We start from the raw sequence: 18,162 nt of genomic DNA, 5'->3' as shown, positions 1-18,162 counted from the left end.
TGTTGCAAAGGGATTTACACAGGTCGAAGAAATTGACTTTAGCGAAATTTTTTCACCGGTTGTAAAACATTGCTCAATCAGGTTGATTTTAGCACTAGTTGCTCAATATGACTTGGAACTGGAGCAATTAGATGTTAAAACTGCCTTCTTACATTGAGAGTTGGAAGAAACTATGTATATGGACCAGCCAGATGGGTATTGCACTCTTGAAACCAAGGACAAAGTCTGCTTACTAAAGAAATCATTGTATGGACTTAAACAAAGCCCAAGACAATAATATAAAAGATTTGATGAATTTATGTTAAGGATTGGTTTTGCTAGAAGCAGTTATGACAGCTGTGTATACATGAAGAAGCAAGATAGTGAAATAAGTACTTATCTACTCCTATATGTGGATGATATGTTAGAAGCTAGCAAGAGCAAGGAGGAAGTCCAAGAAATTAAAGATATGTTCAACTCAAAATTTGATATGAAGGATTTGGGGCCTGCTACGAAGATCTTAGGGATAGAAATCAAAAGAGACAAAGAAAAACAGACTGTTCTTGTCCCAGAAGTCATATATTCAGAAAGTATTAATAAGGTTCAATATGAATAAGGCCAAGCAGGTTACAACACCAATTGGTCAACATTTCAGATTGTCAAACTCTCAAGCACCTGAGAGTGAAGATGAGAAAAAATACATGGAGAGTGTCCCTTATGCTAGTGGGGTTGGTAGCATTATGTATAGAATGGTTTGCTGCAGACCAGACTTGGCTTACGCTGTCAGTGTCATAAGCAGATTCATGGCAAATCCTGGACAAGCTCACTGAGAAGCTTTGAAGTGGACCCTGAGATACTTAAGGGGTTCTATTGAGTTAGGACTGTTGTTTAAGAAACAAGAAAATAAAAGGGAGAAAGTCGTTGGCTATGCTGGAAATCCAATCTCCAATATGTTGTAGTTCTTTCAACAACTGAGGCTGAATACATTTCTGTGACAGAAGCAATTAAGGAGGCTATATGGCTAAAGGGCATGGTTGAAGAACTTGGTATACATCAAAAGGTTGTAACCGTGTTTTGTGATAATCAAAGCACAATCCACTTGACAAATAACCAGGTCTTTCACGAGATATCTAAACATATAGACGTGAAACTCCATTTTGTGAGGGATGTTGTTGCTAAGGGTTCGATAATAGTGAAGAAGATACCCACTGAAGAAAATCCAGCTGACATGCTCACAAAGGCACTGCCAGTAGCTAAGTTCAGACACTGTCAGGACTTAGTGAACTCAACTGAGAAGTGAAAGCCCTTTGGGGCTGAGATGAGGGAATCATTTTTTTGGAGGTTTGTAATTGAGAGTCAAGGTGGAGAATTGTTGAAATGACTCACAATTTACTGGACTAAGGCAATGTTATAAATCAGAAGGTGGTTGCGACAATTGGAAGCCAAAAATAACTCAGTTATAACTGTCATTGACTTTGACAGTTGGTTGCTGAACTGATCAACTTGGAGGGGGTCTTTAGTTATAAATAAAGATGTAAAGTGAGTTGAGAGGGTTCAAGGAGAGATCATATTGTATTAAGAGATTTAGAGAGAGTTCTTACTTCTGGTTCTAAATCTTTTAATCTTGTTTCGTTTTGCTTTAGTGAAATTGATTCCTTCCTATGGATGTAGGGCACATTGATCGAACCACGTAAATATTTTGGTGTTCTTGATTTTCTGGTTTGTTTTCTGGATTCTTGTTCTGTGTTCGTTCTTCGGTTAGTTATTGGTAGATTGCAAAACAAATTAAGATGACCATCAATTGTTTTTCTCTTGTTAGAAGATGAAAGGACTCTTCCTTGGCCCAAACTAATCCAAATAATTCATGTATGAAATTCCCGTAATGAAAATTTCAACCTACAATTTCTTTGGTAATTCGATCATATCTCAAGCTCCCGTTATCGGATTAAGGTGATTCAAAAGGCGTTGGAAAGCTAAGAGATAGAGGAATAATGTCCAATTGGTTTCTGGACTCAAAAATGTCTGTATCGCATCCATAATTAGAATACATTCTGACTGATATTCTTGTATCTGTTGAGACTGTTCAGCTTCCCTCTTGCACCTAAACACACAGATAAATTTTATTCAATCATAATATGTATATATGCATGGGATAATTACGAGTTGGTTTGATTAATGAAATAACATTATTCAATGAATTAACTTTATTCAATGAACTAAATGCATGAATGAAGTAGTTTATTAAATAATTAGATGCATAAATGAACTACTTCCCTAAATGAAATACATGCTTAAATGGAATACATTCTTAATGAACTCATGCTTAAAAGAAGTAGCATGATTATTTATTTATGCAACTTAATGTCATGCAAATTTATTAACACTCATGCAAATTCATGCAAGTAAAAGATAAAATCTTCCCTTAAACTTAGTTGTTCATTCTTCATGTTCCAGCCTTGACTATGATGGTGGAGGTTCTTCTTTTGGATTGAAAAAAGGCTTCCAAAAATCTAAACTTGGTTTGAAATTCCTAGATTAAGCTCGAATAAGCTTCTTGAAGCTTCTCAAATGTAAACAACTTGCCTCGATCAAACGGTCTCAAGGAGATTATAGAAAATGACTTAAGGTGCATAGCTGGGATCACATCACTAACACTTAAGGCTCTCCACCCTTCATTTTTAATATAGTCAATATTTCTAAAAGAAACTAGTAAATGAATAAAATATAGTGATTAATGTACATATTAACAAATTATCAAACATAATCGAGTCCAGCAAGTTGAGCTTGAGTGTCTCGAGTGAATTACAAGAAGGGTTCAAGCATGAAAAATGAAGCTCAGTCAAGCTCAATCCAAATTTAAAGTCTCAAGATTTCTTATAAAGCCGACTTTGAGCTTGGGATGTATCATTTCGACCCAACTCAATTATATCCCTAATCATAGCACACATGAATAACTGACTAAATAACCTTTTTTCTTACATAGTAGTCAAAGCTCCCATATTTTGTGTATTATTAGTTTCACAACTTTTTTTTATACTAGTCCTTCCTTTCAGCGAGGAAAAGCTAAAGTAGAAAGGGTGGATATCAGTTTAATCTGTATACACATTATATGTACAAAACATAGTGGAACACCATCATAAAACTTCTAGCAGTAGAATAAGGCTTCAAAAAAATTCAAATTTTAAAGTATTATGAAATCTTAGTTTAGTCGAAAATTTGAGTGTTCACCCCAGGTACAATACCATCTGTAACTTTCTGTAAAAGAGATTCTATGTGTTGAGTCTGTTCACTCAGAAAACAAAAATGATTCCGCAAAGATAGGGATATATCTGAAAATTGTCAATCATAAAAATCATTGGCAGGTACATAGTAGTCTAACCTCATGCCGAGGGATTCTTGTCTTAATATCATCAAAATATTTCAACCCTATCACTTGAGAATTTGTTAAAGAATCTTCGTTCTTCAAGTCATTTAATGTGCGGTGTCCTTTCTCGTATAATTTTAGGGCTGTAGCTGGGCCAACTCCCCAAACTTCGCCAAATAAACTTATTGTTCTTACCTGCAAAAGATTGAAAAGCAAATGTTGTAAAGTAGAAAAGTACTGGCAAGCATTTCCTCTCCATAAAATTTACTACCAAATATAAATATGGGCCAATCATTGTAAAGAAAATTTATATTTGTAAAAGTAAGCCCAAGGAAATAAAAAGAAAAGAGTAGTCTAAATTAAATTGAAAAGGAACCTTTTATCTTACCTTCTCATCAGTTTCAAAATGCCCCAATTTGGATAACTTTCCAGTAGTCACTATCTCCTGAATCTGCATGAATATTCCAACAGTCTGGGATAAATTTTAGGGGACTAAAAGGTTTTTGTTAAAAAAAGAGAGACTAAAAGGTCTATACATCTTTGCAAATCACTTATAAGGTACATTTTTCGGTAATTTATATTACTACCTCTGTCCCACATCACTGTCCTCTCAGAAAAGCTTAAATGGAAAAATTAAAACAAGTTAACCAAACTAAGCAGCAAATGCTACAAGCAAAAGTTCAAATCAGAACATGTTCACTTACATGATCTTGCATTTGCTTGTAGTAGCTAAATGATATGCGGTCATCACCCAATTCTTTTGAAAGAAATTAACCATATCATGTTAGATCCTCAGAAAGCAATATGTGTAACTAGCAGTAATGGCACATATCTGAAGCACAACCAAGTCTCACCTCTATATATGTTCACAAGTTTCCCAAATATCTCTGTGATGTCTTTGTTAAAATCTGGTGGACTGTGTTGCAAAGGTGTAGGTGTGCCAACCTAATCACCGAACATAGTATAATTAAACAAGCAATAGCACAACAAAAGCTTGAAACTTAAAAGCATACACCTTACTGTTAAGACGCTTATTTTTAAGGCTATTATTTGCATTATGAAAACAAAAAGAGTGGACAAAATAGACAAGTTTCAACTTTCATCAGAACCAACAATGGAACAGGGAACTCACATCCTTATCTTTAGTACCGAGGTTTTCAGGACTGCTAGGTACAGAACTGGGAGAGTGAGGCTCAGTATCTGATGTTGCGGATGCAGAGTTAGTTTCTATATCTCATTTCCTTTCTTCTTTAGTTTGCTTTTTCTCCTCAGGTGAGGATTTGATCCTTTTGCAATTTAACTGTTCATCATATTCGCAAGAATTTCTGTTGGCTAGTTTAGGTTTTTGACTATTGTCAGGTACATCCAGTCTTGTCGGATCCACTTTCAGGGTATATAAATCCTCAGAAACCTTTTCACCAGCTGCCAAGCTGTCCTCCAACCACCGACACAACAGGACATGCTGCAATAAGTATTTATTGCAAAACAACTTATACTTCAAGCAAGCACTTCAGAAATAAATTCCAACATACGCACAACACATCAAAATGGATTCCCAATTACTGGTACAATTTGAATACAAATATTGAAAACAGGTGTGACTATAAATGAATTGTACAAATAATTATTCTGCAATGTCTGGAAGATGAATTTGATATAATGAATCTGGACTTAGCTTCCTATATAAATTGTGAGAATGAAACGAACACACTAAATACAAATCATCTAAAGTTCAATATACCCATATATTTTAAAGGGTATAACAAGATGAATTCCAAATTCAAAAATACCTACAAGTATTTCAAATCCACCGCCAAGCTCTGTTTAGAATATATATTTCAAATTTTGGATTTGGATTTCCTTTGTTATATAAATTATGGGAACAAACTACACGCATTCTGTATAAATTAGTTAAGGTTCAATATGGTTGTATATGTAGAAGGTATAAACATATGAATTTCAAATTTACAAATATCTATAAATATGTCAAATTCACTGCTAACCTAAATTTATAATCATGAATGTCACTTGTGTTTCATTTAACATACACTACCGTTCATTCTTGAAATCTAAGTTCCCAAACACAACCCTAAAAAATCATGAATTTAAAAATAATCATTGAAGTCATAATTACGATTTCTTTATCAATTTACCAAATTGAAATGTTGCGGTTTTCCCCAAGCAAAGTCAGGACACCAAAGAATTTCCAGTATTCCGTTGAAATACCATCAAATTAAAAAGACGAGAAAGAGCACTGACCCCTTTGAAGCGAGCCAATTGGTCTTCATTGACGCGGTGCAAAAGAGCATCTGAACTTATAGCAAAAACATGAGTCACTTTATCCGACAACTGAGTCTCGATCATAGCTCGCATTTGTACCAGCTTTTGCTTCCAAGTCTACAATTCACCCAATAAACGATGTAACAAAAAATGTGGTAAATAATTGAGATAGTTAAAGCAACGGAGAATAGAGAACAGAGAGACCTGCTTTTTTTTGGGTTAAAAAAATGAAATACCTTCACACCAGAATCGGAAGCTCCATAGATGGGGTTTTCATGGAGGTTTTCTGTGAGAAGCTTGCGTTTGAGAGGGTTGGAGGACGGCAGACGAGGTGGCAAGGGACACTTGATCTTAGCTGTTGCGGCAGGGGAGAGTTGTGAGTTTGGATTTGGAGGCGGAGCGTTCTCCTTAGATGATTTTGGGTGCTTTCATTTGGATTTTGGAGGGTTAGGGTTTGGGGAAGAAGCATTCTCCATCTAATCTCTCAATATCGTGTTTCTTGGTAACATGAATACAAAGAGAAAAAGGGGAAGCATGCGTGCGTGAACTGATGCAAAGAGAAAAAAAAGGAAACATAGGTTTAGTGTGAACTGATGATCGAGGAGGACTAAAAGCGGGAAAGCATGCGTGATGAAAATAATGGGGGAAAAAATTAAAAGACGACTTTTACAGATGACACACAATTAAAAGTGTACTATGTGTTTTTGCTAAATTTTTTAGATTATGACTATTAAATATGACACACATTATTGTAAGTCATAAATCGTTCAGATTTTAAAAAACATGACATTTTTTATGACACACATTTTTTGCAAGTCATAAATTATCGTGTGTCATTAAAGGTATATTTTCTTGTAGTGATTTGATGGTTTTGCATGGCCATTTTTATCCTGAAAATATATTTTATCTTATTTATAAATTTAGAAAAAGTAAAAATTTGAGTTAAAAATAACATATTGTAGTTATGATTTAAATGGATGTAATTTGAGATTACTTTGAAATACAACACTTGTGATTTTTGTCCACTTTTCTCGTCATTTGCTTCTAATACTAATCTATATATAAAAGCTTCATATTGCTTTGGTTTCATCACATCGAATAAAACCTTTCTCTTTTTCTGTCAATCGATCACTTTATAAAACAATATTCAAAATGGCAAGGTCCACTCCATCAATTTCAATTGCTTTCCTTCTTCTATTGGTTCTTCTAACAACAGGTTTTTTCTCTCAACCCTTTTGAATTAGTTACACAATTTGTTATACATTTAAGTTATTGATAAAACATTAGTATTAAATATATTCAACGTAAGAGTTGAGTATATATTTATTATTCATATTTAACATCCTTTTCTTTAGAATAACATATCATAGGTTTTCATTTAATATGAAGGCAATATCTACGTATGTACATACTTACATACATATTTATATTTTGTCTGATTTTTTCGTATGATTTTATAATAAAATAGAGATGAACCCTATGAAAGTGGAGGGTAAACATTGTGAAAGTCCAAGCACTAAGTTCAGAGGTATTTGCGTGAGTAACACTAATTGTCGGACCGTGTGCGAGTCAGAGGGTTTCACAGATGGAGAATGTGAAGGTTTTCGTCGTCGGTGCATTTGCAATAAGCCTTGTTGAGTAATTCATTATACAAGAGGACAAACCGCTTAGATTTATATGTTATATGCTTAAGAAATACATAATTGAGAGATTCTAATATCCTCAATATATTTATGCACTAAGTATTGTTATTATTACTACTACATTTGAATAAGACTTTGTGATATTTACGTTGTATATAAACTAGAATTTCATAATTCTTTTCAATTGAATATCTAGAAATCATTATCAATTATTAAGAAACATCTAAAATTATTTATGAATTCGACGTGATTTGATGAAATTAAAATATTAAAAAAGATTTCCTGGTTAGTGTTTCGTTAGAAGAATAACTATCTTATAAAGTAAAAAATTGAAAATTGATGAAATTAAATTTTAAAGGATTAGAATGTGGTTTAATGCAAAAGGTAGAGAGAATGAATAAGGTAGGCGGTGAGTGAATAAAAAAAAGTCATAAAAACTGGATATTATTTTTTAAATGAGTGATTATAATTCTTCTATATATTGTTCAAAAAATACTAGATTATTTTCAAGTAATAAAATTGTGATGAAATAAAATCATGTAAATAAGACTATAAGGAATTATCAAAATTTGAATAATAATTTACATATTAATTATGTCATATTTGTATTTATACTGAAATTGAGCATCAATATTGTTTTAAAAATATTTTTTTGCTCGACAATAATTTTTATTGAATAAGAAGGTTAAACCCTATTATGAGCCTCATTAAAAACCTCCATAAACCTAAAAGGAGGAAAAAGTGCTACATAACAAAGGTGATGATACAACTTAGAAGCAAGCTGATGAAGAGAAAGGCATGCTATACAAACATACAACAAAAAATTGACCCAAAACTGAACAAAAATATATGATGAAAATAATATGGATATGCTTAAGTGGAAGTCATTGAAAGATTGTATTGAGTTCTCCCATATTTATGCAAAAGTTAAAATTGACCCAATAATTTTAATATATGAACAAATTACTGGGGAATAAGAATTCCATTTTTATCCTTTCTAATCAAATATTTTTTTTTAAATATGGGTAAACTATATTAGTGACCACCCAACTATATCCCTTTTTCATTTTGACCTCTACTTTTGAATTCTTGTCAATCAGGTCACCCAACTATTTAAATGCATTCAATCAAGCCACTAGTCGTTAATGGAAGTGATGACGTGGTAGTTAGTAAAATTGTATAATTACACATTTGGTCATCAATATTTATACATTCTATCAATTTAGTCCTAATGTAATTAAATTCAATAAATTTAACCCTCCAATCATATGAGGACATGTGTCATCAGATTGGATATTTTTTTTATAATTTTAATTTATTTAATATAACATTCTTTTTCATCCATCTGGTTAAAGGAAAAATAACTCTAAAAGAAATTAGAGAGGTAAAAAAAACCCTAAACCCTAAACCATATAGTTAAAGGAAAAATAACTCTAAAAGAAATGGGAGGGGATGGATTCAATCCATTGTCTAGGCACCTAAAGGAGGAGACACAAGCAAATCCGTTGAGCTATGTTTTTTTTTGTGTGATTTATTTTGTATAACATTATATAAAACCTATTGTGGCTACTGCTAAAAAGGATGTTTAAAAGAACTTTAAAAGAATGCTTAGCACATTTCTAAAGATTCATGGACATTCTCCGATCGAGATCATGGATGGCGTGTCTCTGATTGTACGACAGAAGCTTTAAAGTGTTGCCTTTTTTTTGTAATAATGGCACCAGAAATGGTTGGTAAGAAAACGAAAAATGAGCATATTTTTTTATGTTGTCCAATTCACTTCTGTATTTACAGAGTAAAAATGGTGGTTATCCAACTTGGAAGCCAACAGAAGGTAGTTTTTTTTGTTGAAGTGACTGAATCTAATCGTTGAACATTAGCATACATAGTCTACTTAATAGGAACAAGTACAATAATTGCTTAGTAATTCGTAAAAGGGTTGATTTGGAATGATAAAAATGAATGTGAGAACCCTTCGACTGTGGCGACTGATTGCTAGGGGAATTCGAACAGTCTGATTTCAAGATGGTCACCTAAAATGGTCGGGCAAATTGAAGTTTTAATGTTGATGGGGCTGCCAAAGATGGTCACCTTCAATGATTCGACCTATTATTAAATTGAACTGATATTTACTTGTCTTATAAGTTACAATTGATAAAGTTGTGAGATTTTGAATTTATAATAAACTATGATAATTAATATGATTTCTTTTTAAAAGTTAAAACAAATTGTTAGTTATTATAATTTTTTGACAATAAAATAAACTATGATAATTAATATGATTACTCTTTAAAAGTCAATATAAATTGTTAATAATGATAATTAAATTAATAAATTTACTTTCTATATTAGTTATAGTCCTTATATTATAAATCTTAATTATAATCAGTAAATTAATTTCATTAAATAATTTATTTATTGAACATGATTTTATTAGATTATATAAAATAAATTTAAATGTTTATAAGATGAATTTATTTATATGTATTAATTAATTAATAATTTAAATATAATTTAACTTAAAATTTTTAAAAATATATAAAAGATTAATTTACTTGATATTGAAATTTTTAAATTTAATCATCAATTTAAAAGTAAACAATAAACTTATATATATATATATATATATATTCACATGAGTGGTGGGAGAACTTTTTAAAAGAAACATTATTTTTATGGAAAAAGTGATTGTTTAGAAATTTAGAAGAACGAATTGCCAAAATTTGACAAATTGGATTTTTTTTGTCAAAATTTAGTAGGGGGAAATTTTATTTTTATTTTATTTTACAAATGTTGGCGCCTTTTTTTAATTCTCAATGTATTTTTTGAATTAATTAGAAATGCGATCCTCTAACAATTAGTGGTTTTGTATTTTGTAATTTGGTTTTTAATTTCTTTCATTTTAGTCATGGTCTAATTATAAATATTTTCTTGAATTTTTCAATTCAAAGCAACTTAGTACTGTATACATTTTAATTACTTTTATTTTTCCCTTCTTTCTTTAATGTGCACAATTATTAAATGTGAATATTAATTTTAGAATCTTTTATTTTATTCACTTATATTTAATGATATATGTATTTATATATATATTTATATACATCATACATATATACTTATATATACATATACTTATATGTTATACTTTATACTTATATATATTTTTATATATTTTATATGCATACCTATATATAGATATTTTTATATATGTGTGTGTATGTGTATGTAATTATATAAATAGGTATAAGTATACATATGTATAAGTATATAAATACTTATATTATATAATTATAAGTAAAAGGTATAGTTATATATATATGTAAATTATATTTTTAATGTATGCATAACATTATATATATATATTAAAATTGATTTAATTTTTTCCTCAACTTTAAAATAAATGTAATTCATTCCATTTTATATTAATTTCAGTTTCATATTTTAAAATTATTTTTATTTGGTCCCTACATGTTGTGTAATTTATTTAAATTTTAATTAGTAATTTCATATTTGTTCAATTTAGTCCTTAAAATTATATTTGTATATGAAATCGACCCATACTTATTTATATTTTTGTAATTTACTTCAATCTAGTCATTAAAATTATATTTTGTATATGAAATTGCCTCATACTTATTTATATTTCGATTTGATGCCTCATACATTCGTGTTGTTTAATTTAGTCCTTAAAATTATATTTTTATTGAAATTGACTCACAATTATTTATATTTTTTTTGTAATTTACTCCAAATAATATATAATTAAAAATTACAATTCTTCATTCATGAAAGATAAAAAAATAATTAACCCAAAAATGAACCGACTTGAAGTCAATTCGTATCCGGTAAGATCCGACCTAAATTTTGTATGTCAATGATGTGACTCGATCTGAATGAGATCCAACCTGAATTCTATCCGAACCTGAATTAACTTGGAATTTAACTAATTTTGACATGAACCGTTTTGACCTAAACTGACATGAATCTGAACTGAAATTAACCCAATCCAAACCTGAACTGAATCTGATGGTAAAATCAATATGAAAATGATCCAAACTAATTTGATATGAATTTGACCTGATCCGAGTTAAACTATCAAATTGACCTAACACGCATATTTGGTTTGATCTGACTTGACAGGACCCGACTGAAACTTAAACGATTAACTGATTTTACATCCCTAGAAATGACTACTCACAACAACAAAAAAATCATGGATTGACTACTCAAATATTAAATAATTGCTAAAAATAGATTTGTTATTTCTCTCACAACAGAAAATGAAAAATCATCTCTACTTTAAATGTGTTTTCTTTCTTTTATCAGTAAAATAAATTTATTAAGAAATAAACTTAGTTATATGCCTCGTTAAACCCCAAACCTAGATAGGGAAAAGATTACACATAAAACCAAGAAAACAAAACCACCGCAAAAGACTCGGTGTTTTTTTTGACATATCATCTATACCCTATAATATTCCCGATCAGGCATCGTTCAGACTATTTTTCCCGATCTAACACTATTTGCAGTAAGACGCGCCCCCTGCAGTGCGCTTTACGCTGATATGACGCCACATAGGGTAAGGCGCGCCCCCTGAAGCGCGCTTTAGGTTGATCTGGTGCAACGTGGGTATAACGCGGGGCAGGGTCCGCGCCTTACCTTTATTTCCGACACAATTATATATAGCGCGGGGCAGGGGCCGCGCCTTAGCTTTAACTTATACAATTATATAAGGCGCGGTACAAGTAGCGCGCCTTGTATAATTATAACACCTTTTCTCAGCTATAAATACCCTTCTCCCTCGTAAACTCTTCACATCTCCCCTCTCACCTTATAAATTATTACAACAATTCTGTCAACGAGTCAATAATTCCGACAATCCTCTCATATTTGATTCAGATGTTCGTAGGATTTTTCGTTATAAGGTAATTTTGTTATAAATTTTTAATATTATATTTATTGTTTATTATGATTATTTGAAAAAATATTATACTAATTGTTTTCAATTAATTTATGTGTTATAAAATTGGAAAGCGGGAGCATACGTCGAAATATTATTGCGGTGCCGATAATAATAAAAAATTATATTATTTAAATTATTTACGTTTATGTGTAAAAATTTTATTGTGTTATATTTTTGTTCATATATTATTTATTTAATCAGATTTGTTTCAGTTGTTTTTTTGCAGATATAATATTGTCGCACTTTAAACTGTAATAATGACACGACTTTCAGCTATTGTTTATTATGATGGAGAAATTCGAGAAGATGAAACCGACGTTGTTTTTGTATCAAATGAGCGTGTTAAAATATCATTCAAGAGAAACATAACTCTTGAGGAGCTTATAATGAAGATTTGAGGAAGGTTCATGTTGGAATTAGTAGAAGAATGTCGTCGTTGCAGTACATATTTCCAACATCATTGTTGCCATTAACTTATATAGCGTTCGAACTTTCAAACAATTATGATGTTGAAATGATAGTTGAATCTCAAAGTAATTATTTAGAAGCCGATATTGAGATGTATGCAAAGTTTGTTCAAGTTCGTGCTATTCGGGGTCAGTCATTAAGCTCCCACTATGGGCTGTCTGAACAAGTTGATCAAGTTGACAGCCCAACTACAGTAATGTGTAATGATTTTAATGTCATAATGGGGAGACATTCATCCGTAACTCCTTATGATATGTACCGAGGTTGGTCCACGAACAATCTGTATGGTAACACCACGTCCAGTTCAAGGGGAAGGCATTCATCTGTAAATTTCTTTGACCTTAATATGGAGATGCAATCGATGCAACAATCTGTATAGTTCCCATTTGACACGATGACTTCAAGCTTCAGGGGGAGGCATTCAACTACGAGCTTTTTCGATCTCAATGTCGATATACCTTCTAGTTCAAGGGGAAGGCGTGGAAGTAGCAAGTTCTTCGACCTAAATGTGGAGAGCATGGAGGAACCATCATCTTCACCAGAAGAACCGCTTCATGAGCTTGGTGCGGATGCTGCTGAGACTGGACTATTCATTCACTCAGAATCACCGCAATTCAACTCCGATGATGATGAAGTTCCAGGAAATGTGGCACAAACTGACCCTCCTGCATACATGTATGAAGCTAATTATGGTGATAGTTCGTAAAATCAGCTATCAAGATGTATCTTTTTACCAAGTTGTGTTGTACTCTTTTTGTCCAATTAGGTATAAAGATGTTTTTAATGAGACACACAACTTAAGTCTAAGGATTATTTTTTCAAATCTTTAATAAAATAAATTTGCCGAGCAAAAAAAATATAATTCATTTTCTAGAATTTATTTTTAATAAAACAATGGACCCTTAATACACAGACAATTGTTGACGAATGAGAAATTTAATGACATGTTAATGCTAACCTAATGTATTTTGAATTTAAGAACCCAAAATGAAGGGTTGTCCGGGCTAAATCTTCACTTCCCATTTTACATGCTTCCACTACAGCACATGGACAATTGCATGCGTGATCTTGGAGTCATGTCTGTCTACATTCCATTGTTTTGCATGGCCATTTTTATCTTGAAAATATATTTTATCTTATTTAGAAAATTTAGAAAAAAAATTGAGTTAAGAATAACATATTGTAGTTATGATTTAAATGGATCTAATTTGAGATTACTTTGAAATTCAACACTTGTGATTTTTGTCCACTTTTCTCGTCATTTGCTTCTAATACTAATCTATATAAAAGCCTCATGTTGCTCTGGTTTCATCACATCGAATAAAACCTCTTTTATCTGTCAATCGTTCACTTTACAAAACAATATTCAAAATGGCAAGGCTCACTCCATCAATTTCAATTGCTTTCCTTCTTCTATTGGTTCTTCTAACAATAGGTTTTTTCTGTCACCCCTTTTGAATTAGTTACACAATTTGTTATACATTAGTTATTGATAAAATATTAGTATTAAATATATTCAACGTAAGATTTGAGTATATATTTATTATTCATATTTAACATTCTTTTCTTTAGAATAACATATCATAGGTTTTCATTTAATATGAAGGCAATATCTACATATGTATATACTTACATACATACTTATATTTTGTCTGATTTTTTCGTATGATTTTGTAATAAAATAGAGATGACCCCTATGAAAGTGGAGGGTAAACATTGTGAAAGTCCAAGCACTAAGTTCAGAGGTATTTGCGTGAGTAACACTAATTGCCAGACCGTGTGCGAGTCAGAAGGTTTCACAGATGGAGAATGTGAAGGTTTTCGTCGTCGGTGCATTTGCAATAAGCCTTGTTGAGTAATTCATTATACAAGAGGACTAACCGCTTAGATTTATATGGTATATGCTTAAGAAATACATAATTGAGAGATTCTAATATCCTCAATATATTTATGCACTAAGTATTGTTATTATTACTACTACTTTTGAATTAGACTTTGTGATATTTACGTTGTATATAAACTAGAATTTCATAATTCTTTTCAATTGAGTAACTAGAAATCATTATCAATTATTAAGACACAGCTAAAATTATTTATGAATTCGATGTGATTTGATGAAAATAAAGTATTAAAAAGATTTTCTGATTAGTGTTTCGTTAGAAGAATACCTATCTTATTAAGTAAAAAATTGAAAATTGATGAAATTAAATTTTAAAGGATTGGGATGTGGTTTAATGCAAAAGGTAGAGAGAATGAATAAGGTAGGCAGTGAGTGAATAAAAAAGTCATAAAAATTATATATTAGTTTTTAAATGAGTGATTCTAATTCTTCTATATTTTGTTCAAAAAATACTAGATTATTTTCAAGTAATAAAATTGTGATGAAATAAACTCATGTAAATGTGACTATAAGGAATTATCAAAATTTGAATAATAACTTACATATTACATTATGTCATATTTGTATTTATACTGAAATTGAGTATCAATATTGTTTTAAAAATATTTTTTTGCTCGACAATAATTTTTATTGAATAAGAAGGTTAAATCTTGTTATGAGCCTCATTCAAAAACTTCTCTAAACCTAGAAGGATGAAAAAGTGCTGCATAACAAAGGTGATGATACAACTAAGAAGCAAGCTGATGAAGAGAAAGGCATGCGATACAAACATACAACAAAAAATTAACCCAAAAATGAACAAAAATATTACGATAAAAATAACATGGATATGTTCAAGTGGAAGTCATTGAAAGATTGTATTGAGTTTTCCCATATTTATGCAAAAGTTAAAATTGACTCAATAATTTTAATATATGAACAAATTACTGGGGAATGAGAATTCCATTTTTATCCTTTATAATCAAATATAATTTTTTAAAATTATGGGTAAACTATATCTGTGACCACCCAACTATATCCCCTTTTTATTTTGACCACCATTTTTGAATTCTTGTCAATCAGGTTATCCAACTATTTAAATGCATTCAATCAAACCACTAGTCGCTAATGGAAGCGATGACATAGCTGTTAGTAAAATTGGTATAATTACATATTTGGTCATCAATATTTATTCATTCTATCAATTTAGTCCTAATGTAATTAAATTCAATAAATTTAATCCTCCAATCATTTGAGGACATGTGTCATCATTTGATTGGAGTTTTTTTATAATTTTAATTTATTTAATATAACATTCTTTTCATCCATCTGATTAAAGGAAAAATAACTCTAAAAGAAATGAGAGAGGTAAAAGAAACCCTAAACCATATGGTTAAAGGAAAAATAACTCTAAAAGAAATGGGAGGAGATGGATTCAATCCCTTGTCTAGGCGCCTAAAGAAGGAGACACAAGCAAAGGCATTAAGCTACGCTTTTTTTGTGATTTATTTTGCATAACATTATATAAAACCTATTGTGGCTACTGCTAAAAAAAAGAAAGAAAATTGCTTATTTATGGACTTAAATCTAAGTTAACTATATGATTAGGGATCTCTAATATCAAACTAATACAAAATTAAATATAAAACAATTAAATTTTTAAATATAATATATAAACATCTTTAAATTTTAACCGTTTAGGTTAACCTATTCATCATTATTTTTTAAAATTATTTTTAAAATTATAAACAATATTAAATGATAATATTTAAAAACTACACGTTTCTTTAACTCAAAAATAAAAGTTAAATTTTTAAAATTTTGAGTTTAAAAAATTGTTTATTAGGGTCACAATTATATTTTTAAAATTTATTTGTTATCATATGATATATTTATTTTATAATTTATAAACTTATAACTTTTGGATGAAAGTGCACTTGAAAAATATTTTTTAACTCAAAAGTAAAAGTTAAAATCATTAAATTATAATTATGAAAAAGAAAAAAATTAAAATTCGTCAACAATGTAAAAATTTTAAAATTATTTTTAATTTTGTATTAATTTGAGATTAAATTCTTTGATCAAATATGATCTGAAGCTAATTTCTTTTGGATAAATCCACTGCATTGAAGTCGGCCCCATAATCCAATGACCTTGAAAATTCGTTTTCACATTTAAGAAGTCCTTCCACAAAATTTATTGACCAACCAATCTGCACGGGCCATAAACGTTGACCATAACAGCCTCCATATTCTCAGACACCCACTTACCCTTAACTGCTGCTATGTATCTCGGATTCGAAATTATGTTTGACACCAAAAAACAATTTGTATTTCATACAGACAATAGTCAACCAGATATACCAGAAGCAGCCGAAACAACAAATTTAAACTCATTAGCCCCCCAGTCTTCTTACAACAACTTCTTCGATCTCCTTCATTTTAGTTTCTTGAAGAAAGAGCATATCAATTCTCTGACTTAGCACCAACTTCCTAACCAAAGTAAGCTTAACATTTGTCGACACCGTTTTTCGCCCGGGCGAGGAAAGACCGATACTGACTTGGGGGTTCTCTTTGAAAAATCGTTTCGAAATGTGAGGAGTCGCCACCAATCATTTAAGGTGAGATTGGAACACCGTAAAAACTGGGTGATTTTAATAAAATGTTTTATTTTAATAAAATACAGAGCTTTGGGGTCTGCGAAAAATCCAGAAATCAGATTTGGGAGTCAGTTACGCGTGGGGAAGGATTAGCACCCCCACAAGCGCCCAAAAATTGGTACCTAATTGATTACCCTATATTTAAAATCTGAAATTTTGAGTTCGATCTTTATTTAATTTAAAAATCATTAAGGATGCAAAGTTTGAAAAGGATATTCGTTTATTGAGACCGATAGCATTCGCCCCCGAGCGTAAATGTGGGATATCAACTATTGTGCCTAATAAACGAACATTGCCTCATTTTTTTAGAAAACATGATGCGGTTTTGAAAAGGATGTCGACCTATTTAGGGAATTACCAGTAGTCACCCCCTGAGCGTAATCGCGGAGGATATACTATTAACTCCTTAATAAGTGAACAGTGTCTTAAGTTTTAGAAACAATGCAATCAAAATTTTTTTTATTTAATCATAATTAAACTAAAAATAAATTAAGGTTTTTTCTAACCTATGATGTCAAATTATGAAAATGAAAGAACCTAGGGGCTCAAGCCTAAGAACGTAGGCTCTAATATTAATCCTATTTCATTTTAATTAATTATTGATCGAATAACTGAGATGGTTCCTCGAGCGTTTAAGCGAGGGCCGACTCGAATTATCCCCTAAATTAAAAGACTAATTTGAAATCTAATCTAAAATAGAGGCTAATATCAACTTAAACTAATTTTAATAAATATTGCAATTCGAATAATTAGATTGAAACCTCAAGCAAAAGCGATGACCAAATTAAGAATTCTCCTAATTTAAGTATAAAAATTTCTAAGTTAGGACTAAAATGCAAGAAATCTAAGTCTATAGGTTTAAATCTATAATCTTAGGCTCTAATTATGGACTAAATTGAAAAGAATCTAAATCTGAAGGATTTCATC

General features: G+C 30.7%; 1 long non-coding RNA gene and 1 pseudogene across 1 annotated transcript; one reads left to right on the top strand and one right to left on the bottom strand.

Annotated features, from left to right (window-relative positions):
- Positions 1-3,183: 3,183 nt before the first annotated feature.
- LOC120143266 lies at positions 3,184-5,885 on the bottom strand (annotated as a pseudogene).
- Positions 5,886-14,029: 8,144 nt separating this feature from the next.
- On the top strand, positions 14,030-14,597 carry LOC120143287. The gene is made up of 2 exons (XR_005517920.1): positions 14,030-14,132; positions 14,383-14,597. It is a non-coding gene; the product is annotated as an uncharacterized LOC120143287 (long non-coding RNA).
- The last annotated feature ends 3,565 nt before the right edge of the window (positions 14,598-18,162 follow it).

The sequence above is a fragment of the Hibiscus syriacus genome, unplaced genomic scaffold (assembly GCF_006381635.1).
Source record: "Hibiscus syriacus cultivar Baekdansim isolate YM2019G1 unplaced genomic scaffold, ASM638163v2 tig00110840_pilon, whole genome shotgun sequence".
NCBI classification, from domain to species: domain Eukaryota; kingdom Viridiplantae; phylum Streptophyta; class Magnoliopsida; order Malvales; family Malvaceae; genus Hibiscus; species Hibiscus syriacus.
Note: the sequence above shows the minus strand (reverse complement) of the source record. Positions and strands in the feature narration are given on the sequence as shown.